This window comes from Choloepus didactylus, chromosome 2 (assembly GCF_015220235.1).
Source record: "Choloepus didactylus isolate mChoDid1 chromosome 2, mChoDid1.pri, whole genome shotgun sequence".
In the NCBI taxonomy this organism is placed as follows: Eukaryota; Metazoa; Chordata; class Mammalia; order Pilosa; family Megalonychidae; genus Choloepus; species Choloepus didactylus.
In genome coordinates, this window is record NC_051308.1 from 118350349 (window position 1) to 118375328 (window position 24980).

General features: G+C 40.1%; 1 pseudogene; it reads right to left on the reverse strand.

The window, feature by feature from the left end:
* Window positions 1–1252: 1252 nt before the first annotated feature.
* LOC119513119 lies at window positions 1253–24759 on the reverse strand (annotated as a pseudogene).
* Window positions 24760–24980: the final 221 nt, after the last annotated feature.

The following is a 24980-nucleotide window of genomic DNA, read 5'->3' on the forward strand; positions in this document are numbered from 1 at the left end:
GTATGAGAGTGTATGAGCGTGTGTTTGTGTGTGTATATATCAGATGGAGGCAAAGAGACAAAAGACAGAGAAACAGACACACAGAGACAGAGATACAGAGAGGGGTAAACACACACACACACACACACACACACACACACACACACAAGAATGAAGAAAGGATACCTGATACATAGATGGTACTCACTGGATAAATGAATGGAAACCCCAAGGAGATCCCAATCCAAAGTGCATGAGAAAGCCTGAGCTTCACAGTAGAAACACTTTGGAAGGAGATTCTGGTTCATCTACAGACCCTTTTCACCAGTGTAAATTTATACAAGGTTACTCATCTTTTCTGGATTTTCTTTTCTTCACCAGAAAGGTGGGGATCGCAACACTGATTTTACCAGGCTCTTGTAAGGTCTGATCGAGATCGCATACACAAGATATTGTACATCATTTGTCCACAGTCGATATTCAATAAACATCAATTGCCAATAACAGTTCGTGGTGCTTCTAGATGTCATTTTTTGCTGAAGAAGTTCAAGATGCTTTATAAATAGAAGAATATCAAGCTTCACTAGAGGCTGGAAAAGTGGATAGCAAATGTTATCATCCCTATTTTATGCATGGAGAACCTTGGCACTGAGAATCAGAGTTCTGCCAGAGAAAAAAAGCAATTCTGTGGGAGAATGGGGAAGGGAGGGGGAGGAAGCAAAGCCTCCACCAGATGCCTGAACACCGCCCCCTTCCCTACCGCCAGCCCTCGCGTCAGCCAGCAGGTGGCAGCGTCAGGTTACACTTGCTCTCCCCGCCCAACCTCCAGCCCTGACTGGGACTGTCTGGTTCAGGAGTTTACACAGAGGTGGTGTAATCCTGGGCATTTCTTTTTCAAAAAATCAAGCAGCAGTAAGAGGATGAGCCCTGATCAGACCCAGCATTGGCTCCTTCTGCGATCAGTTTACGAATCAGACTGTCTGTGGCAGCCTTTTCCCACCTCCTCCATGACAGCTTGATAATAGTCAGTCCTGGGAGAATTTTCTCCCCCAGGACATTCCTGCAACTGAGTCGCTTCGCCCTTTCAAAACAAAACTGAGCGGAGCCCAGAACTAAAACAGCTTTCCGGTCTCATTAGCGCGCCACGTTTCCCTGTTCCGATTTGGTATTGTGGTTCCTACGTGTGAATATGATCACTTGTTAAAGTGGTCTATTTATACGATTCCTCTCTTTAATGTACCCCCCATTACTCAGTACCGAGAATGGAGAGGAATCAAGGCATGGCGCTAATGATTTCTGGGACCCGCGTTGCTAGGTGCGAGTGTGGAGACCCAGACCCCGCGGAGGCTCCCACCGCCTCCACCAGCCAGCCCATCCTTAGACTCACGCGCAGGGGAAGCTCATCATGGTTATGGCTGACTTGAATATGTGTTCCTGTGTTGGAAATAAGCCCCGAGGGAACACACATGAATCCAGGTTGAAAGGGAACTGCAGGCACAATATTCTGCATTTATATGCAGGAAGTCTTGGCATGGAGAAGAGGCTTAGAATATGGACAAAGTGTGGGGACTTGTGGGGTTCTTGGAACACAGTAGATGCTCAGCAAGCGGTAGCTGAACCTGAAAAAAACAAAACCAAAGCAACCACAAGAATGTTTAAAATGCTAAGCCTGAGACTTGGAATGAATCATCTTCCAGTCACCCATCAGCCTTTGGGCAAGTCCATTCAGCGCTGGAAGAAAGATAATAATTTATCTTATTTACGTTATAAAGCCCTCAAAAGTAGAAAACAGGCACCCCTACTCCCCCTTTAGAACTAGTCCCTTATCAGAAAATTCATCCTCCCATATCTAAGCAAGCTGGTTTCCTCTGGATCTGACCTCAGTAGAGATGGAGAATAACAGTTCGTTGGCGTTTTTTAAGGAGCCCCCACCATGCACGTAATCATATATATATGAATCATTTGTAATGATTCATTCCTCGACCTTCTCTTCTCCATAACATCTAGTTTCAGTTCTTTTAGTGTTTGTCAGGGATCTTACCATCCAACTGTTTATATCATCCTTGGGCCTCTGCTACAACTTCTGTCAAGGAAAAATCAGACTGGATAAGATGACAAGATTGAGTACTACTAATGTTTTCTACCTGTCTGTTTCATTCACATTAATTTTAGGATTAATCACAATAGCTCAATTTTTGGACTACTTGCTATATACAAGGGCTTCTCATGTATTCTCTCACTTTTCTTTCACCAAACCCATGAGGAAAGTTCTTATGTTATCCCCAAACTACAGACACAAGACTCAGAGAGGTTGAGTGACTTGCCCAAGTGGCAGAGCCTGGATTTGAACTTGAAGCAGTCCGATACTAGAGCCATCTGTGAGTGAGGATTTCATTTTTCCTCTAGTGCTTATTTCTTCACACATTCGTTTTGTTCAATAAATATTCCACAGTCCCCTCTGGGATGCTGGTTCTGTCATACTAATACTGTTGGAGTTCTTGTGGCATCTTCCAGGGCACTGGTGGTTTTTTGTCTGCTTTCCACCTTTTCTCAACTCTCCCCCTTCCTTATGTTATTCCCATGGAAGAAAAAGTTAAGAAGGATTTTCAGAATTTGAACTGGAAAGTTTCTCAGAAATCATCTACCAACTTACTCATTTTACCAGTGAAGAGACTAAGGATCACAGAGGCTGAACCAACCCAAGTTTATAGAACTAATACATAACAGAGTCTTGTCTGTATAATTAAAACTTATTCTCTTCCGACCATTCCTTGTATCAGATACATTCCTTAGTATCAGAATCACAATAGATTTATTATGTACTATTTGGCCATTTGTATCTCTCTGAGACTCAATTTATTAGTCTGTATATGGGAATAGTATTAATATTTACCTCTCAGGGTTCTAGTGAGGACTAAGTGAATTAATACATGTAAAAAGTTTAGATTCATACCTGAATTAATAAATGTCAGTTGATTATTATTTTTAAATTCCCCAGCAGCATGTCATTATTTGTTCATAAGCCAGTATTTCTAAATACTTGTCATATTATTAAGAATTCTTTTGTCCTAACATGAACTTAGCAAATAAACCTTGTTCAATTGATCTTATGTTGCTGTTAATGAGCTAATGGAAGATATGATGTATACCAAAAAAAACATGGTGACGCTTTCCCAGTCCCCCTTTCTACCTGGGAACTTTGGCCAGGTTGAGTATGCTTTTTGTTGTTGTTGTTTGGTTTCCTAAACACCCTGAACATTGGATTCTGTTTCCCATTCCTGCCCCTATTAATTTGTGGGACACTTACCTGGATGGCCTAGTCCTATTCATCTTTTTATTTTCAGCTTTAAGCACTTAATAGCTGCCACACAGTGGGTGTTCAAAACTTATTTGTTCTTGAATGAACAAAGAATGTAGCATTTGTACATTCCTGTTCTTCCCTCCCCTTCCCCTCTTTCTCCCATTACCTCCAATTTTTTCCTACTGTAATTTTTATACATCTTTTTTTTTTCCTGGCCTGACCATCTTAATTCTTATCTCTAATTGACCATAGAGTTTAAAACAAAAATATAAAATGTCAAATGCAGCCAGACTTGTGGCTTACATAGAGACCATAAAAAGGAACATGTGAGCAAAAATGAGCAAAGTCTCTAGTATTGTAGAGGAGAGAAGGTGGTCTGAGTTTGAACAAATAATACCAGCTCCTTGCAGTAGCCCTAAACCTAGAGAGACAGGAAAAAGGGGGTGGTTGGAGCTTGTGCTTTGTGGTTAGATATACCTGGGTTTGAATGAGTGAGCTGACGTCTTTAAACTGCTTTACCACCAGGAAAATGGGGATAATAACTGGTATCATCTTTATAAGGCTTTTGCAAGAGCTAAGGAAGGTGATTCCTGTTCTGTGCCTGGCACACTGAGAAGCCTTAATTCGTATTATCTATGGAGGGGAGGCTGGCCCTCTGCACTGCCCCAGTTGGGTGGAATGGTTCTTTGAGAACATCCTATGCCCTTTATTCCAAATCTGAGATCACCAAGCATTTGGTTTCCTGAGGGGATCTGACAACTGGGAGGAAGTGCCCCATTCCTCAACACCAGTTCTGGGGAACTGGAGAGGGTTCTCTCCTTCTCTGCTTGGATGTGTTTGCATTTGGCTTTATCAATCACTTCTAAAAAGTATTTCTCACTTGAGGCTTGAACCTGAACTGACAGAGTTCAGGAGCAGACCCTCAACCTCTGGTGACCTTCCCTCTCCCTCCCCCTAAACATACACACAAGATGCAGCCACCTGGAGAGGATCTGTCAGAAGCAGCCAGGCATCTCTCATCACATAAACAGCAACAGCAGTCATTTTCATCATGATCACCATCATCAAAATAGGTTAATAGGGCACATGTGCATTAAGGACAAAATGTGAGCCATAAATACAAGAAACGTAATTTAAAGGAAATAAGATCATTCGTTTTTAACTCCACCCTCCACTCTCCTGAGCTCTGCTGAAATTATACAACCAACCAAGCAGCAGACACCCAGTTGAATACGGTATCCAGAAAAACTCCCTGCTTTGCCTTGTGATTGGCTGATCATCTCCTGAGAGCTGAGAGCTCTTTTAAGCAGCTGGTGCAAATGGATGCCTTTCTGAAATTAACCAGTTGATGAATGTCACTAGCATCAGGCTCCATTCCAGGGTTGGGCCAGGTGCTGCTCAAACTGTATGCTTCCTTCATGGCCTCCAGGGTCTATGACTAGAAAGAGATAAATGGCCTAGCAGATAGAGCAGGATGGTGGAGGGGCAGGAGGGCATGTCCAGTTGGGTGGGACAGCAGGATGCTCAGTACTTCAGGCCAGGTACTTCTTTGCCTTCTGCATCTTTGGACCTGTGTGGAGTGTCTGCCATGTCCACAATTTCTGGATGTTTGTTTAGATGAGGCCCTCAGTCCAGGAGCAGGAGTAAGTGGTGGTGTATGTAAGGGTACAAGCACCTAATCTTTTGAGCAGACAGGCCAAACCCTGGCTCAGGTATTTGCAAATGGTGTGAACTTGGGCAAGTTGTTACCCACACTGAGTTCCAGTGTCTTCATCTTGTTATGGAGAAAATAAGACCTAATTTACATGGAGCATAAAATTATATAGAAAAGTATGTTACACACTACCTGGAACATACTGGGTGCCTCAGTCAATGGTAGGTGGATTATTGTTATTATTACCACTGTTATCGAAGGACCCAAGAAGGCCAAATGAATCCAGAAATCACAGACTTATTTCTTTCAATTGTTTTCCTCTTGGGTCTTCTTTTAAAAAATGAAAGAGGTTTTGCCTATATTGAGATGTTAATACTGTATGTTACTAATATATTCTAATATATCTAAGTTCTTTCTTCTTCACCTGAAGGGGGAAGTGGTTATAGACTAGCTTTGTTTATGTCATGATTTTGCTCAAGGTTGTACCTATACCCAGCGGCCACTAAAATCAGTCTGGAAACTGTGCATTGCTGTGGTTGGCATTTGGAATGGGGTCCATGCTTACAAATGCTTTACAGCCCTGGTTGCTTCTGTCATGATGGAGCACTGGGGTGGGGTCAGGAGGCTGGGCTGATCTCAGCTCTGCTACTTTCTATGTAGCTTTGGCCAGGTCCCTTTTCCTTCGAACCTTATTCTCTATATCTACAAAATGGGAAGGCTGGACTATGTGGGTGTTTCTAAAGTGGTGAATGGTCAAACAGACACCAGGAGTGAGGAAGTAGAATGAATGGAAGAGGAGAGAGGGGCCCAGGTCAAAGTTCCTGAGGAGAGATGCATAGGGGTAGTGAACCTAGTTATGAAGAGTAATTCCTGCTTCTCGAAGGGCCAGCATGTGGGAAACTAGACTAAATATCCCTGAGGCCACGTTGGGAAAGTGACAGCCCACTGTGGAGTAGGCAAAACTGTATGTGTAACCTAAAGAGTTCTGGTTTATGTCACTCAACATACTGTCCTCAATGTCCATTCACCTCACAACTTCATTCCTTCTTATAGCAGCTCAGTATTCCATTGTATGTATACACCACAGTTCACCATTCCATTCATCAGTTGATGTACCCTTAGGCCACTTCCATCCACTGCAAATCATGAATACTGCCACCATAAACCCAACCATGCACATGTCGTTTATATCCCTCTTTTCAGTTCTTCCGAGTATATATCCAATAACCAAGTTGTAGGACCATATGATAACCCCATGCTTAGCTTCCTGTGGACCACCACATTGCCCTCCAGATGGGCTGCATCATTCTACTTCCCCACCAACAGTGATTAGGTACATCACTTTCTCCACATTTTCTCCAGCATTGTATCCCTCTGTTTTTTTCTTAGATGGTTTTATTCACACACCATACATTCCATCCTAAGTAAACAATCACTGGTTCCTGTATAATCACATAGTTATGCATTCACTACCACTATATATATAAGGACATTTCCATTTCTTACACAAAGAATGAGGAGAAAAAGAAAGAAAAAAATGACAACTAAAAAGCAACAACAAAAAAATAAAATTAAAATAAAATACAATAAAAAGTCAGACAACACCACCTTCACTTATATCCCTCTCTTACAGACATTTAGCTTTGGTATATTGCCTTTTTTACAGTTAATGGAAGCATATTACAATGCTACTGTTAACTACAGACTCTAGTTTGCATTGATTGTATTTTTTCCCCAATACCACCCCATTTTTAACACCTTGAAAAGCTGACATTCATTTGTTCTCCCTCATGTAAAAACATTCTTACATGTATACCTTTAATCACAATCATTAACCACTCTAGGTTTTACTAAGTTATACAGTCCCAGTCTTTATCTTCTATCTTTCCTTCTGGTGTCCTACATGTCCCTAACCTTCCTCTTTCAACTGTACTCACAGTCATCTTTGTTCAGTGTACTTAAAATATTGTGCTACCATCACCCAATATTGTGCTCCAAACCTCTCTCTCCTGTCTTTTCTTATCTGCCTATAGTGCTCCCTTTGGTTATTTCCTGTAGAGCAGGTATCTTGTTCACAAACTCTCTCAGTGTCTGTTTGTCTGAGAATATTTTAAACTCTTCTCATTTTTGAAGGACAGTTTTGACAGATATAGAATCCTTGGTTGGCAGTTTTTCTCTTTCAGTGTCTTAAATATATCATACCACTGCTTTCTTGCCTCCATTGTTTCTACTGAGAAATCCGCACATAGTCTTACTGAGCTTCCCTTGTATCTGATGGATCACTTTTGTCTTGCTGCTTTCAGAATTCTCTTTGTCTTTGACATTTGATGATCTGATTATTAAGTGTCTTGGCATAGGTCTATTTGGATCTATTTTCTTTGGGGTACGCTGCACTTCTTGGATCTGTAGTTCTATGTCTTTCATAAATGATAGGAAATTTTCAGTGATTATTTCCTCCACTATTGTTTCTGCCTCTTTTCCCTTCTCTTCCCCTTCTGGGATGCGTATATTCATGCACTTCATGTTGTCATTCAGTTCCCTGAGATTCTGCTCTTATTTTTCCATTCTGTTTTTTTGTGTGTAGGACTTCAGATGTCCTGTCCCCCAGTTCATAAAACTTTTCTTCTGCCTCTTCAGTTCTGCTGTTGTATGTCTCCATTGTGTTTTTTATCTCTTGTATTGTAACTTTCATTCCATAAGTTCTGCCAATTGCTTTTTTCCAAACTTTCAAATTCTTCTTTATGTTCACCCAATGTCTTCTTTACATACTTCAACTCTTTTGCCATATCTTCCCTCAACTCGGTGATTGGATTTTTGAAATGATTTAGCATATTTGTTTGAAGATCTTTAATTAGTTGTTTCAACTCCTGTATCTTATTTGAAGTGTAAGTTTGTTCCTTTGACTGGGCCATATCTTCATTTTTCCTAATGTGACTCATAATTATTTGTTGTCTAGGCATCTGGTTTCCTTGATTACCCCAATCAGATTTTCCCAGACCAGATGGGTCCAGGCCTCAGGAGGAAGGTGTAATCTGTATCACATTTTCCTGAGGGTGAGACCCAGAAGGTTGTCAGACTTTCCTTTGAGGCCTCTAGACTCTGTGATTTTCCTGTCCTGTCCAGCAGGTGGTGCTTGTCAGCCCTCAGTTCCCCACTGGTGTAAAGAGGTGCAGTCCCTTTAATTCTCAGCAGACCCTGTTCTGACCAGGGGCCAAGGGTGTCAGAAACCGAACTTAAGTTGTTTCTGGTTTTTTTTTTTCACCCCCAGGCCCTGGGGTCTGCATTCTTTGGGGGAGGGCAGCCCCTTGAGCTGCCCCCTCCCTTTTCTTGGGGAAGATACACCCTTTAGGGAGTTATCTTCTACACTTGAATTCCTCCTTTGTCTCTCTGACTCTGTTAACTCCACCCTTGCTTGGGTCAGTGCTGACAATTGAAAATGCCTGAGGCTTTCTCTATTGAGCTACTTGCAATGGGAGAAAAAAAAGAAAAAAGAGAAAAAGTCCCTTTTCAGAGCCAGTCCCCAGCCCCTCAGTTTTGTTGGTCAGCTGGTGATGGTACCCAGTTTTCTGTGCTCCTTTTCTTGGGACACAGCCCTTTTCCAGTATTCTGAGCTCAGCTCTCTCCAAAAGCCTCTGTTTTTATTTATTTATTTATTTTTTCTGTCAGCCCCACCTCCTCTCTGCTGGGAGCAGCCTCAGGTTTCCTTTCCTGCTTGCTCTGGGTTTATGTGTGCTTGTAGCTTGTATTCAGTAGTCCAAATTTGTTAATTAAAACCATAATTGGAGCTTGGTTGAGTTACTTTCCCTCACTCCAAGTAGCCTGCTTCTTTCTTCCACAGGGAAGTGTGACAACTCAGCTTGCCATGCTGGTGGGGGAGGAGTGCCAGCTCCACACTTTGGGGACTTTACTTACAGTTCTGTGTTTTGATCTCAGCTGTTCCACCCATTCCAGGCTGGTGTACAATGTGTGTCCCATCACAGATGTCCCCCAACAGTTGTTCCAGACTATTTACTAGTTGTTTCTGGCTATTTACTAGTTGTTCTAGAGGACTAACTAAATTTCACATTCCTCTATGCTGCCATCTTGCCCACAAGATGATCGTTTTAAGTATCCACTTACTATTCTGGCCAAAAGGCTCTGTTACCTAGAAAATCCTCAGTGAGAACAATTAAATAAAAAAGCAATTGGTCAGCATAGGCATGGTGCTAGGAAAATGGATTGGCATCAGCTGGTTGGTGGACATTGGTGATGACAAGTAGTTCCACACAGGATTCTCCCCACTTTACTCCTTTGGCTCTCGATCCTTGGTCTGGTACAGTTACAATGTACTGAGAGCCTCTTCTTAAGTCTGAATTCTCAACTTGTTGCTCAGTGAGGTGAGAACAGGAGTCAGGGAATCAGAAAACCCAGTTTCTGTGCCTGCTGTGCTGCTTACCTGCTGTGTAATGTTGGGCAGCACTCTTTGAACCTCAGTTGTCTCATCTGCAAAATGGAACAATACCAATGTCCTCCTGGGCTGGTTGTGAAGATCAGTGGAGCTCACTTGCAGAAAAGAAACTCATTTGCAAACTGTAGGGTTCTGTGGAACTATGAGCTCCTTGAGCCATGGTTGACAATTCCGGGTTTTGTTGCATATAATATCTAATGCAGTGGTTCTCAACCACATAAGAATCACCCAGAGAGCTTTTAAAAAATACCGGGGCCAAGCTCCACTCCCAGATATTCTTATTTAATTGGTTTTGGGTGGAGCACTGATGTTGGTATTTTAAAAAAAATTCCCACGTGATTCTAACATGCTGCCAGGGCTGAGAATCACATTTGGCTCATGGCTGGAGGCTCAGTGCTGTTGGAAGAATGAATGACTCTAATTATGACTTCCTCTCTCCTGCCCCTTGGAAGAGTGTGCCTTGTACCGGATGGAAGGATATTTCCTGTGTCAGGTTACACTCAGGTGCCTGGCTATTTCTAGAACTGCTTTGGAAGAGCATCTGAACACTCATGTTCAGAAGATGCTTGTGATGTTTATAGGCTGGAGTGTTGGCAACCTTGCAGCTGCTGCAGGAGACCACTGGCCTAGTATCTTTAAGTGACAGTTTGCCAGATTGGGGATGAGGGGCAGCCAAAGGGAGCTGGGAATCCCTGGCCTCCCTCCCACCCCACCTCAATTAGATTAGGTCAGCCTTTGGCTATGCTAAATGCTTTAGGAAGTTCCTGGAGCCTTTCCCATTGTTTACCTTGTGAAGACACTTCAGTCAGGGGTTTTTAATAGAAAAACTCAACAAGAAATTAATTTCCTGGGTGAGCTGGCACTGAGGCATACTGGTGTTACAACTCCAACTTCAGATTTTCACTTCAGCTTCTGACCTTGCTTCCTTCCATGAAGAATTCTTCTATGGAATTCAGCCAGAGAGAAGTGTGTTTCTTTCCCCCCTCCCTTTCCCTCTCTTTCTCTCGCTGTGTTTTGATACTTCAGATTTACCACAGATAGATGTCTTGAGAATTCCTTTCTTCTTCCCACCTCCCCAGCCACGCCAGTTTGAGCTTCCTCTGGACCTTTTCTCAGGAGCAGCCATTCCATCCAGAGCTCCCAGAAGCCTTCCTTTTATGGCACTTATTGCTTTCTCATTTTCTTATATTCCAAACTCCTCAGGGAAAAGGGAAGGCAGTCGACACAGTGAAAGCACAAGACAGAGCTGGGCTTATATTCCAGCGCTGCCACATTTTTTCTGGGTGACCTGACACAGGTTATTTAACTTCTCCAAGCCTCAGTTTCCTCATCTCTAGAATGGGGCTAACCATGCCTGACTAGTGGGACTATTGTGTAAGCGAGGTAAGATAAAGTGACAAGGACAATGTCTGGCACAGAATGGTGGTTGTTTGTGCAGGCAGGATTCATGTTTGTGTCCTCACGTAATGCCCCTCATGCTCCTTTGCCCATTAAAGGCACTCAACAAACCTCCACTAAACAGGGGTGTTGGAAAAGAGATCCTGGGGATCTGAAAGTTAGGATAGTAGCAGGAAATAATTTCTCAGCCTTTTACTTTCCTCTGCCTCTTTGTTGAATTAAAAATATATACACCTCTGGGGTTGGTTTGCTTGTTCTGCTTTTTTAAAAGTGATATAAATGTCCTTTTTGTGTACCTATACATGCAGTGAAGTGTCACAATCAGACCAGATCATTTGGGGCTCATTTCATCATGAGAGGAAACCAGGATTTCATTTGAAATAGGTGAAAGCGTGCACATTTGGTGAGCATTTACTAAGTGCCAAACACCTCAGCTCTGCCAACCAACATAACACAATACATTGCAGAAACAGTTATCACCCAATCAACAGATGAGGACACGGAGGTTCTGAGAGGTTAGGAAATGTGAAGGAATACACAAAGTGAGACAGCAAAATGGAATTCTTGCCTCTAAATCTCATACACTTTCCATTATCTCACATTGAATTTCGAGTCAGAGGACCTGTCTTGGAATTGTGACTTGGCCAGTAACCAGGGGGTGAGCTTGGGAGCAACGCTTAACCTTTCTGAGGTTCCAATTTCCTCAGCCTAAAGGGAGGGTTGGACCACTAGGTGATTGCCTGGTTCTCCCGTTTGGGGTTTCGCCAGCCATCTGTACCAGTCATTGCTAGTCTCTGCAGCCCCCTAGTGGTGTTTTGCAGGACATGGCGCCATTATTCACAAAGAGCTGATGCAGGCTTGCAGAGCACAAGGGAGCTCGGTGCCTGGTGCCCATTTGGCCTTCCCTGACTGAGAATTAAAATTAAGTGGAGCTCAGAGGACCCTTGGAGACAGAAATGAAAAGACAGGTTCCTAGAAGGCATTATTATTTTTAAAACTTTTGGTTCTCTTTGTTCTATTACAGCTCTCACTCACACTTGAAAATTTCAACTATAGATAATTTTGTTTTTAATTCATTTATGAAATGTTCACAGACCCTATCTTGTTCATCTCACCAACTTTAATATCGTCAGGCCATCTTGGCAGCAATGGGGAGTGCTAATAGGACACTCTTCTAGGGGCTAATAAACTTAGCTTCAAGATTTGGCTCTGTTGTTTATGTACCAGCCATGTGGTGCCACTGTCATTTCACCTCTCTGAGCACCAAACTCTTCAACAATAAAATGAGGGATTTAGTGGTAGAGTCCTTGAAAATCTGACATTTTATACATATGCCTGGAGTTGCTTCTCCTTTGGAATGGCAGATTTGTACCATTCCATCCAATCTTTTACTTTGCTATTCTTGCCAATGGAAACATGCGTTTCTGAGATCTGGCATAGTGGGTGCTAAGTAAAGATGTTTTCTGGAACCATGAAGCAGAATAAAGTGAACGAATATGGCCTTATGTGTCATCGACATGCTGATGACTCTCACATCTCCACCTCTTCCCTAGGATTAGACTTAGCATCTAACTACTACTCCATTTGAGCATCCAATAGATATCTCAGACCTAACATGGCCAAATAGAGCTACCAATTCACACTCCTTCCAAATATCTCCTGACCTAACCGTCCCCATCTCAGAATGCGGTACCACCATCTACCTACTTACTCAGACTTAAAACTCGGGAGCCCTTTTTGATTCCTTTCTTTTATTCATATCCCCATATTTGGTTCTTCAGTTAACCCCTTGGCTCTACTTACAAAATATATCTCAATTCTGACAACTTTTTACCATCTCCACTGCCTGCTACAATCCATCACCCTCTCTTCAACTAGATTACAGTCATAGCTTCTTAACTGGTCCTTGAGTTCCACTCTTCCCCCTCTAATCCTTTCTCCACCCAGCCAAACTGACCATTCGGTAGAATAGTGCAGATTGTGTCACCCTCTTGCTTACGTCCCTCTAGTGGTTTTGCCTTTGCACATAGAATCAAATCCTTACACCTTATCATGACCTACCAGTCACTGCCCGGTCCGTCCTGCCATCCTTGCCAGCCTCTTCTTCCTCCACTTGCCCCTCACTTCACTCACATTGCTCTGCCTACCCTGGCTTTCTCTCTGTCCCTGAAAATGCCAAAGTCATCCTTGCAGGGCCTTTCTGCCTGAAATGCTCTTCTCCCATATCTTGGCATGGTTGCCTCTTTCTCCTTATCAATATCACTTCCTCATCTCAAATGTTACCTCCTCTGAGGGGTCATCCCTGGGCACCCTAACAGAAGCAGCGCCCTAGTCACATTCCCACTTTTTTTTTGTACTTGATAGTCCTTCCTCATGCCTGATATTTTATTTGCTTATGAGTTTATCAAGTCTTCCCACACTAGAATATACAAAGAATGTATTTCTCTTGTTCACCAGTGATTCCCCAGAGCCTTGAATTGTGACTATCACATAGCAGGTGTACAAAAATAATTGTTGACGATTGATGATTTTGGTCTGTTTTATTAGCTCTTAACTCTACACAGTTGGGTTAATCATTGTATCACATATTTTTGGCATTCAGGAGTTTTTCCTATAATGGCACCTTTCCCCTATTGTTTAGTTTTATTTGAACAGAGTTTTTAAGGGAATCACCAGTAGATATAGCTTATTTTGGTTATCATGGTGGCATTGGGTAAGATATAAAGAAACAGAATAAATAAATGTCTGCTCTGAGCTAACGGAGATGGAGATAATGAGGAAGGGTGTATTTGTGTGTGCCTGCATATGTGTTGGGGGTGGCTGGGATTTCATTTTATAGATGAGCATGGTAAATGATTTTTGGTTGCATTATCTACTTTTCTTAACTTAGTGTAAATAAAGCACCAGGTGGCAGCAGGGGAGTATTACTACTGCTTCATAGCGTTCAGGCACTTTCCCAGTGGATTAGCTGCTCCACAGAATGAACAATTAGACACAGCCCCTGTCAGAGGGCTTTCAGTCTATAGATCAATTGTCATTATATAAAAGTCTATATTTTATTATTAAAAACACATACATTGAATGCCCATCTCTGAAAACTTTTAGGCAAGCACTGCAGAATCTTAGTAGGTCAGGGTAAGCCTTGTTCTCTGGGAAATTACAATAGAAAATAACAAATCAAGGAGATATAGATGGTTAGAAAACCATGGACAAGTTAGGGAAAAATTGTATTTTGCAATTATTTGTTTACTTGCTATTTACAGTTTATTGTTTGACTTCTCCTTGAGACTGAAAGTCCCTTGAGGGCCAGAACAATCTTTTTCATCTTTGAATCCTCAAATACTTCGTAGAGAAAAAGCTTATCACATAAAAGGTACTTACATGTTTGTTGAATGTTTGAATGAGAAAAAAGCGGAAAAATAAAAATGAGAAGGAAAAACAATGAATATTACCATACAGAAAGAGATGAAAAACATGCCTTTTACGAAATATTTAACTTGCATATTTTTATGCCATGTTCATCTTTCCTCTTTTTCTTCTCTTCAAGACAAGGCAAGAACTCCCATGCCTGACTTCAGTGGAATACTGGTGACTTAGAACTTTTCAGATCAGGAAATCCAGTTGAAGGAAGGAAATTATTATCCAGAGAGATCCTTTAAGACATATTCCCTTTTAGCTTAATCAGTTGCCCACCATTTAAAGAATGTCAGTGTGGATGTGGAGATCATTTTCTGAGTTTTATAATCGTCAGCATCTTAGCATCTTTACTGTCATCCAAGTATTGAAAGACAAAGGCCACACATCTGACTTCTTAGTAGTTGAGCTTCTTTGAGATGAGTTTTCCTTCATTTCTTTTCCATGCCAGCCACTACCTCCCAGCCCCACTGCAAAGGAAACCTAGAGCAATTCCTCCCCCCTTGAGAGGAGAGGTGGTGAGATGGAAAGAAAGGGGAGGACTGAGAGCTTCCTAGCAGAAAGGGGAAAGGAAAGAGGAAAGGGGAAAGGAAAGCCCCAGATCACAGCCAGCACAGTAAAAGGAATGGGACAGAAGAGGGCACAGGGAAGAAGGGGAATAGGGACATCTTTTTTTTTTTAATGAATTTTATTGAGAAATATTCAAACACTATATAATTCATCCAAAGTATACAGTCAGCTGCTCACAGTATCATCATATAGCTGTGCATTCATCACCACAATCAATTTTTGAATGTTTTCATTACTCCAAAATGAAGAAAAAAATTTAAAAATAAAAAAGAACACCCAAAGCATCCCATAACCCTTATCCCCCTATTATTTATGTATATTAATTGTCTTAATTTTATTACTCATCTGCCTATACACTGAATAAAGAGGATGTCAGTCACAAGATTTTCACAATCACATGGTCACACAATAAAAGCTATATAGATATACAATCATCATCAAGAATCAAGGCTACTGGATTACAGTTCAACAGATTCAGGTATTTCCTTCTAGCTATTCTAATACACTAGAAACTAAAAAGGAATATCTATATAATGCTGTGAGAATAACCTCTAAAATGACCTTTTGGCTCTATTTGAAATCTCTCAGCCACTGAAATTTTGTTTTGTTTCATTTTATTTCCCCCTTTTGGTCAAGAAGATTTTCTCAATCCCACGATGCCGGGTCCAGGGAGTTGTGTCCCACATTGCCAGGGAGATTTACACCTCTGGGAGTCACGTCCCATGTAGGGGGGAGAGCAGTGAGTTTACCTGCAGAGTTGGCTGAGAGAGAGAGGGCACATCTGAGCAACAGAAGAGGTTCTCCGGGGGTGACTCTCAAGCATAATTATAACTAGGCTCAGCTCTCCTTTGCAGGAATAGTTTACATAAGGGCAAGCCTCAAGATCAAGGGCTTGACTTTTTAAATTGGGAGTCCCCAATGCTTGTGAGACTATCAGGAATTCCCCAGGTGGGGAAGTTTAATATTCCACATTTTCCCCAGTCCCTCAAGGGAACTTTGCAAATACTTTTTTATTTTCTGCCCAAAATATTCTGGGATTCATTAGGATATTACATTAACCTGTACAGAATAACAAGATCTCATTCCCTATTCTAGATTCCATGTAATTATATTATTTAAATAAACTGATAATACAGGTTAAATTAGATAGAGAATATAAATTTTGTATCAAATATTTCTTAAACAATAGTTAAAACGTAGGAATAGGTTTGACTGCTGTAAGAGCTTACAGTATAGGAACCTTTACAATAAACCTTATTGAACATTCTGTACCCCTGCATCATCGATTGCTCAACGTCTGCTCACGTTCTATCCCCTGATAACCCATGCTCTCGAATTTGATCCTCAGCATTTGCCAATTATAGTTAGTTTATATTAGTGAAACCTTACAGTATTTATCCTTTTGTTTCTGGCTTATCTCACTCAACATAATGTCCTCAAGTTTCATTCACCTAGTTGCATGCCTCACAACTTCTTTCTTTCTTGCAGCCACTCAATATTCCATTGTATGTATACACCACACTTGTCCTTCCATTCACCCCATCGATATACCCTTAGACCACCACCATCCATTGCAAATCATGAACACTCCCTCCATAAACACCAGTGTGCAAATGCCTATTCATGTCCCTGCTTTCGGTTCTTCAAAGTATATATGAAATAACAGGGTTGCAGGATCATACCACAACCTTACCACCACACTGCCCTCCAGAGGGGTTGCACCAGTCTACTTCACTATTAACAGTGAGTAGGTAAATCTCTCTCTCTCCACATCTTCTCCAGCACTTGTATCTTTGTGTTTATTTTTTTAAACAGTTATATTCACACACCATACAATCCATCCAAAGTGAATAATCATTAGTTCCTGGTATAATCATATAGTCATACATTCACTACTGCAATCTATATGAGAATATTTCCATTTCTTCTGCAAAGAAAGAAGAAAAAAATTAAAGAATAAAGAATAAAAAATAAATAAAAAAGGAGAAACAACAACGACAAGAATCCCATACCCCTTCCTTACATCCCCCTCTGTTGACATTTAGCTTTGGTATATTGCCTTTGTTACAATTAATGCAAGAATGTTACACTGTTACTTTTAACTATAGACCTAGTTTGCATTGATTGTATTTTTTCTCATATACCATCCCATTTTCAACATCTTGCAATGTTGACGTCCACTTGTTCTTCCTCATGTAAAAACTTTCTTGTATTTCTACATTTAATCACCATAATTGTCCACTCTAAGTTTTGCTAAGTTACACAGTCCCAGTTTTTATCCTCTATCTTTTAGGGCCATTCTGAGACAGATAACATAGGGACCAGATTTCTCCAGGTCACACTTCTTAAAACTGCCCATGCAGGTTAGATTTCAGGACCATCCCTAAACATAGTCAGCTTAAATTCTCAGGAAAAATCACTTTCATATATTTTCTCCAGTCCAAAATCCAGTGTCCTCTACTGGTCTAGAGAGTCTGAATTTGAATTTCCTTTAGTGAGAGACAGTCTTTCTTTCCTTAATAAGAGAGACAAAGGCATAAATATGCAAATGGGGTAGCACATTGGTATGAATAAGTGTCAGCATATACCTGACAACTAGCTCTTTTCCTGTTTTGTTTGGGGGTGGGGGTGGGAAGAGAGAAACACAGGGGAGAAAAGGGGTGTGAGCAGGAGGCTGGAGACTTACAGCAGGCTGTTTCTCTCCCTCCCAACGAGAAGGGAAGCTGCCAGTCAACTATCTCTGCAAAGATCATTTACTGCAGCTTCTGGTTTCCTTTTCCCCATTAACTGTTCCACTTCTATAATAATCTCCAAAAAAAAATAGAGATGATTATTTTGAAACAGAATATGGCTACCTAGTTTTGGTTTATGATCATGTTCCTGTCATATGAAATCCAATTAATGTTCCAGAGCCATCGATAGATGAATGTTTTACACTAGTTCAAGAAAGTTAAAGTGTTGGGAGAATTATCACCAACATGACAGAGAATAGAAATGTCAAACTCAAAAGTCTTTGCTTATCAGTGGGTACAATATTCATATGGTATTAATATTTTAAGTGTTTTCCTTATATTCTCTCTATGTTCATACAATTTGCTATAGTTCAATAGCAGAAAATAAACCCATATGCAATAAGCAATTATATATTTGAATGCGGTTAAAAAGGGAACTTTTAGGTTGCATATACATTACAAGAATCAAAATGTAAAACAAACATAGGACTGTACAATTCGAACAGTGAACCCTATTGTAAATGATGGACTATAGTTAATAGTACAATTACAAAAATGTTCTTTCATGCATTGTAACAAATGTGCTACACTAATGCAAGGTGTAAACAATAAGGTGGTATTTGGGAAGCTCTGTATTTTACGCATGATTTTTCTGTAAACCTACAACTTCTCTAATTAAAAAAAAAATACATGTTTAGGAGAAACCCCACTTCCCCAGTTATAGTATTTTATTTGAGACATGCACCCTTAAATTGATTTACCCATCCAAAAATTAAATCTTTGGTTAAGTGAGTTTCTTTATTAAAAAAAAAATTACAGACAATGATATTATAATGATTCAAATGCAAATCCATCATATACAACAAAACGAAAGACCCAGGTTAATAAAAAGATGTTATGTTTTTACCAATAAACCCTACATTGGTGATTTTGCTTAAACAAAACGTTATCACTTGTCACATTAACTTAATGTGGTCAGTTTGAATTTTATTGGTTTTGCTTATGTTTAATTTGTAAATTGATTTTGGTTTCATAGTTATGAGCTATAAGCTTAAAGAGTGAAGTTTATACCTAATTTATGATTGTGCATAGTTATGTAACATTATATAACATTATAATAAAAGTAATCTAAGTCAATAAAATGGTTCACATGTTAGGGATGTTTGAGAATCACTCTTCCTGACTAGCATTTCCCAAAGACTGTTCTGCAGAACATGTCTCAGGAATTGAGCAACAGTAACAAAATGCATTTTTAGCCAGTAAGTTTAGGAAACGCACTGCAGTTCACGCTTGTGAATTTGCATTACGTATTAACATCTTTGTACATAATAAAATGGCTTAATTTTAGCCCAGGGTTTCCCAAAATTATTTGGCCACATAAACCCATTTTTCATGGAACAATCTCTAAGATCTTACAAAGTTCTACAGAACACAGTAAAGAAATATTCTAAACCAGAGAAAGGTAAATTACACAATTTTCAATGTAGAGACAAGATAATGAAGTCAGAGACTTTACTAAGAATTTGGTTCCAGGGGTGTGGGAGGTTCTTTTAAAACCTTCTAATTATTCTTTTTGTTCACACATTGTCTTCTTAGTATCCTTTAGCTCTATATCCATTTTTAGTTTGTTTCTATCTGTATTTTCCTTCAAATTTTGAATTGATTTAGGAGATTTTTGAAATTCTTTTATTAGTAGTTCGCAGGTCTGTGTTTTCTCTGAAGTTTAGTTTGTTCCCTTGCATAACCCATATCTTCCTCTTTCTTAGTGTGGCTCATAATATTTTGCTGATGTCTCAGTATTTGTGTATTTTGATGTGCTAACTCTGAAAGTCAGTTTCTCCCTCTTGCCCAGGATTTTGTTGTTGACTGGCTATGTGTTAAAGCTCTTCTTCAATGCTCGGTCCAGCTTATACTGAACCTTTAGAGCAGCCCATGTTTAACTGCTCAGATTTTCTCAGGTCTTCTGTACCTGTCCCTTGCCCTGGGCATGTGGTACAACTTTTAAGATTGCCCTCTTAGGTGCAACTGTTTCACCTCCTGGAGAAGATTTCCTTTCTTCTTTTCCTTCTCTGGGAGACTTGGACTATTCTGCTTATTTTTGTGCAAATTTTCCTCCTAGGGAAATTTTCCTCCTTGCTCAACTGCTCTCCCATGCTCAGTGCCTCTTTTTCCCTACTGCTTTCAGTCCTGGGGTGCTCCCTTCCTTACAGCAGTCCAGTTTCCCTCTTTTTCCACATGACTTTTTTGCCTCCAATAACTTCCACATTTGGGTATTCCACTGGAGAGAGCCAGAAGGGTTGTCTTCAAAAATACCTGTTTTTCACTAGGGTGCACCATTGATTAGAGACCAGGTTGCATGTGTGCACCCCATCTCAATGGTTCTGCTCTTTTGTTTCCTGGGGTTCATTTTGTATGTACATGTTCTCTGGACCTCTAGAGCCCTTCCCTGGGTCTATGTGAACTTGGGGCCCTGTGCCTGAATGTGCCTGGGCTCTAAGTTGGTGCTATGAGTGGCTCTGTGATCTGTGACCATGGCAGGAGGTGCCTGGGCTCAGAGTGCTGCCACTGTGTGACTCTTCAGCTGCATAGAACCAAGTGTTGGGGAGGGGTCCAGATTGTTATGTCTGAATTGCAGATCTCCTACCTTCTTTTCTGGTGGGTTTTTTTTTTTTTTTTTTTTAGTTCTGATTAAGCATTTGTGGCATCTTTCTCCAATCTCTGTAGTCCTCCAGAGTTTCAAGCAAGTGGGACTTGTCCTTTTATTTAGTTGTCTCTAATGGAAAATCTTCCCAGGGACATCATATGTTGCCTTCTTGATGAAGTCACCTTACACAAATTTTTATAGCAGCTGTATCCATAATAGTCCTACAATAATTTCTGACACTAATTTCAATAACTTCTGCTACTAATTACAATACAATTCTGACTCTCATTACCTGGAGTTAGGTCAGACTCCACAAGTTAAGGGGATGATTGTCTATAAGACAACCCTTCAGATATCAGCCACCAGTTTGGGGGTTCCCAGGCCATCCACACTTCTGGCCAACTTACTACGAATTTGAGGGTTCCCACGACCTCCTTAGGTTTGGTAATGCACTAGAATGTCTCACAGAACTCAGCAAAACACTATACTTAGGATTATAGTTCTATTACAGCAAAAGGATATGAATAAGAAGCCAAAAGAAGAGATGCATAGGGTGAGGTCTGGGAGGGTCCCATGTGAAGCTTCCATGTCTTTTCCCCATGTGTTTCCTGGCACATTGAAGTATATTACTAATCAAGAAAGTAATTTGAACTTTGGTGTCCAGAAATTTTACTGGGGTCTCATTACATAAGCGTGATTGATTGAATCAATGCCTGTATGGTTGAACTCAGTATTCGGGGATTGGACAGATATCATGTGGCTCAGAGCACCCCCTCCCCATCACATGGTTGGTCTTTCTGGTGTGGCCAGCCCCATCCTAAGAATATAGGCTGGCCCTACCTGAGTCATCTCCTTAGCATAATCTATCAGACGTAGTCTGGGGCCCAGCAGAATAACAAATGACACTCTGATTATGGGAAATTCCAAAGATTTAGAGGTTACCCCCTTGGAGATGGGACAAAAGGATCTCTTTTAGGAGGCCAAGTTCCTTACTATACAAATTCCAAAGTGGAAATGATCAAAATTTCTATTAAGTGAATGCATAAACATATTGTGGTATATTTATACAAGGGGATATTCCAGCACTAAAAATTAGCAATTAATGCACAGTACAACATGGATGAATCTCAAAAACATTTGGTCATTTTTGGAAGATCCGTGTTTCCATGTTCATCTTCAGGTTGTGAAGGCCAAGCAAGTCATAAAGGGGAGTAAGGCAAGGGAGGGGGTGGCTATACTGGAATTGTAAGGATGGCTTCTTGGAGGAAGGAACAATTTGAGATGAAACTTTAAGAATGAGAATGAATCAGCCATGAGAAGAATCAATGAAAGTACTCCTGAGGCAGGAAAAGTCTTGCCTTGTTGAAGAAGAGAGACCTACTGTGGCTGAAACAGAAGAATAGAAAGAAGACTGATTATGAGCCAGGTAGAGAGTAGCATGAGATAAGGTTGAATACAGAGGTAGGAGCCAAATTATGTACAGCCCTACAGCCCATGGCAAGGAGCATAACTTATTTTTTTTTTTGTCATTCATATACTACTTTTAATGCAATTTTATTGAGATATATTCATGTACCAGATAATTATCCAAAGTGTACAGTGGTTCATGTTATCATATAGCTGTGCATTCATCACCACCATCAATTTTCAAACATTTTCATTACTCCAAAAAAAAAAAAAAAAAAGAAAAGAAGTAAAAATAAAAAAGAACACCCGGAACATCCATAACCTTTATCCCTCCTATTATTTATTTATTTTTTTGTCTTGGTTTTCTTACTCATCCATCCCATCCATACACTGTTTGAAGGGAATGTCAACCACAAGGTTTTCACAATCACACAGTCACACCATAAAAGCTATATAGTATCACAATCATCTTCAAGTATCAAGGCTACTGGATTACAGTTCAGCAGTTTCAGGTATTTCCTTCTAGCTATTCCAATACACTAAAAACTAAAAAGGGATATCTATATAATGCATAAGAAAAACCTCCAGAGTGACCTCTCCACTCTATTTGAAATCCCTCAGCCACTAAAACTCTGTTTTGTTTCATTCCTCTTCCCCCTTTTGGTCCAAGAAGTCTTTCTCAATCCCACTACGCCAGGGCCAGAATCATCCCCGGGAGTCATGTCTCACATTGCCAGGAAGATTTACAGGAGCATAAATTTTTTTAATCATTTTTTTTTGTTCTGGAATATAACATATATACGTAGAAGTGACATAACTTTTTAATCAACTTAATTGGTATATAATTTATATAATAAAATACACCTTTTTTTAGTATACAGTTCAGTACACCAGAGTTTTAACATTGTCAAATATAGTTACCCGAACAACCACAATCAAGATCAAGATATGGAACTTTTCTATTACCTCCAAAAGGTCTTTCTTACCCCTCTAGTCACTCTCCCATACCCTCAATCCCAGTCAAACACTTTCTTATTTCTACCACCATATGTTGATTGGTCCTGCTCTAGAATTCCATTTATATGGAATCATATATCATGTACTCTTCTGTTTCTGGTCTTGTTTTAGTTCAGTATAGCCAATACAATCCAATGGAGGAAAGAGTAGTCTTTTCAACAAATAGTGTTGGAAGAATTGTATATCCATGTGGAAAAAAATTGATCCTTCTTATATATAGTAATTTTTAATTAGATGCTAGAAATTATAAATTTTATATTCTTGAGTTCTGTATTTTGTTGTATTTCTTGGATTTTTTTCCTTGGTTTAGTTTCTTGCAGATCTCTATGATCTTTCCGAGGCCTATTGTTAATTTCTTTTAAGAAATACACAAGAATTGGCTCAAAATGAATCACAGACTTAAACATAGTAAAGCTATTAAAGTTCTAAAGGAAAACATAGATAATCTTTGCAATTCAGAGATAGGCCAATATTTCTGAGTTAGAATACAAAAAGAACAATTCATAAAATTAATAATGATAAAACTGGACTTCATCAAAATTCAAAACTTCTAAAACTTCTGCTCTTCAAAAGACACTATTGAAAATGAAAATGCAAGCCACAGACTGGGAGAAAATATTCACAATGCATAAATCTGCAAAGATTTGTGTACAGGATATATAAAGAATTCTTAAAACTCAATAAAAGACCAAAAAGAAAAAAAAAATAAAAACGGACTGAAGATTTTAACAGACCTTCACTAAGAAGGATATGTGAATGGCACATAGTAAGCACATGAAAAGATGGTCTATATCATTAGTCACTAGAAAACTGATAATTAAAGCCACAATGTAATAGTGGTCTGTACCAATCAGAATGGCTAAAATTAAAAAGATTGACAATACCACTTATTAGTGATATGACATCTTAACACTTCATCTTAACAATTCAATTTTTAGTAAGTGAAACCTCCCAATCCTATAAAATATGAGAAATCCTTCAACACATATATTTATACATTTACTTCCTATTCTTGTGGCTAGATCCTAAAGATATCCAAACTAGTATTATATCTAGTTCTCTATAGTCACAGATATCTTTTATGTTGTCCAGAGCAGCCAAGATAATCTGGTCTGTTATTGAGTTTATGAAACTTCTGATTACACTTAAAACATACAACCCCCAACCCCCAATGTAGTCAGTGAAAAGCAGGATAAAATTAGATACACAGCTCTCAAGAAAATTCTGCAAGGAATGATGTAATGCAGACTCAGCCCAGATTGCGATTTGATTATATACCCATTTTTACCCATATTTTCACACATCTCAGCCTGTCCATTCATGAAGTAATTTGGGAATAAATCCATGGTCTGTGGTGTGCTAAAATACTTAACAGTTTTAAGTATTTTAAATTATATTACACTATGACTTTCCCCAGCCCTTCCCAAGGTGGCCTCCAAATCACTGGCAGAATTTTGCTGGAATTCGATCTGAGGCTGCAGGGATTCTTCTCCACTGTTCTGGAACTGACCTTTCCAGGCCTGGTTGTTCCAGGTTTGGGTGCACCAGGTCTGGCTTGTTCCAGGAATGGTTGCTCCAAGTCGGATTGTTCAGGTATGGTTGCTCCACATTGGAAGGTTACTAGAAATGTTCACCAAGCACCCCTGGGGATGGGAAGAGTAGAATCCCGGGTATTCTGTAGGTGCTGAGACTTTCTGGGTCACACTTTTGTCATTCTTTGATGAGTTGGCATTTTTCTGCCACCTCGTACATTCCATTCTCTGGTTCTGGAACCAGGTTTCAACCTGTTTGTAGCTGAGGTTCAGCACGTTGGAAAGTTCTTGCATCTGCTGCTGGAGGCTGAGGTATTTCTGTCTTTGAAATCTATCATTGAGCATACACAGCTCAGTCTGAGAGAACACAATTATGATCTGTTTCTTGACCTGACCCTCATCTTCCTTCCTCACAGCACTCTTCTCTACAGCAGCAGGTAGTTTAATTTTGGGACTGGTGGAAGAATTCAGGGCTGTCCTGAGTAAGGAGGTCCATGGAGGAAGGAGGAGAGGCTCTCTCTGACTGGTGCACTTCAACAGATGACATTCTCAAGGATGCATAATTTTCTCTGGCCTCATAAATCTCAGGCATTGGTAAAGACTCCCTGGAATCAAATGCTTCAGGGCAAGGTAAGCTTTGTGAAGAAACTGGATCCACACTCATGTTGAGTAGGAGGAAGGGAAAAAAAAAATCAAAGACCTAGACTGTAAGAATGGAAGGCAGGCTTAATGACTATTTGGGTGGAAGATGTTAGAGAAATATGAAGATCCAATAGATATCAAAGTTATAAAAGGCCAGAATGAATGGAGTCCCCTCCACAGTAACAATAGTCAACTGGCCCAATGCAGCAAGAAATGTGTGTTAATATCATTGTTTGCTAAATA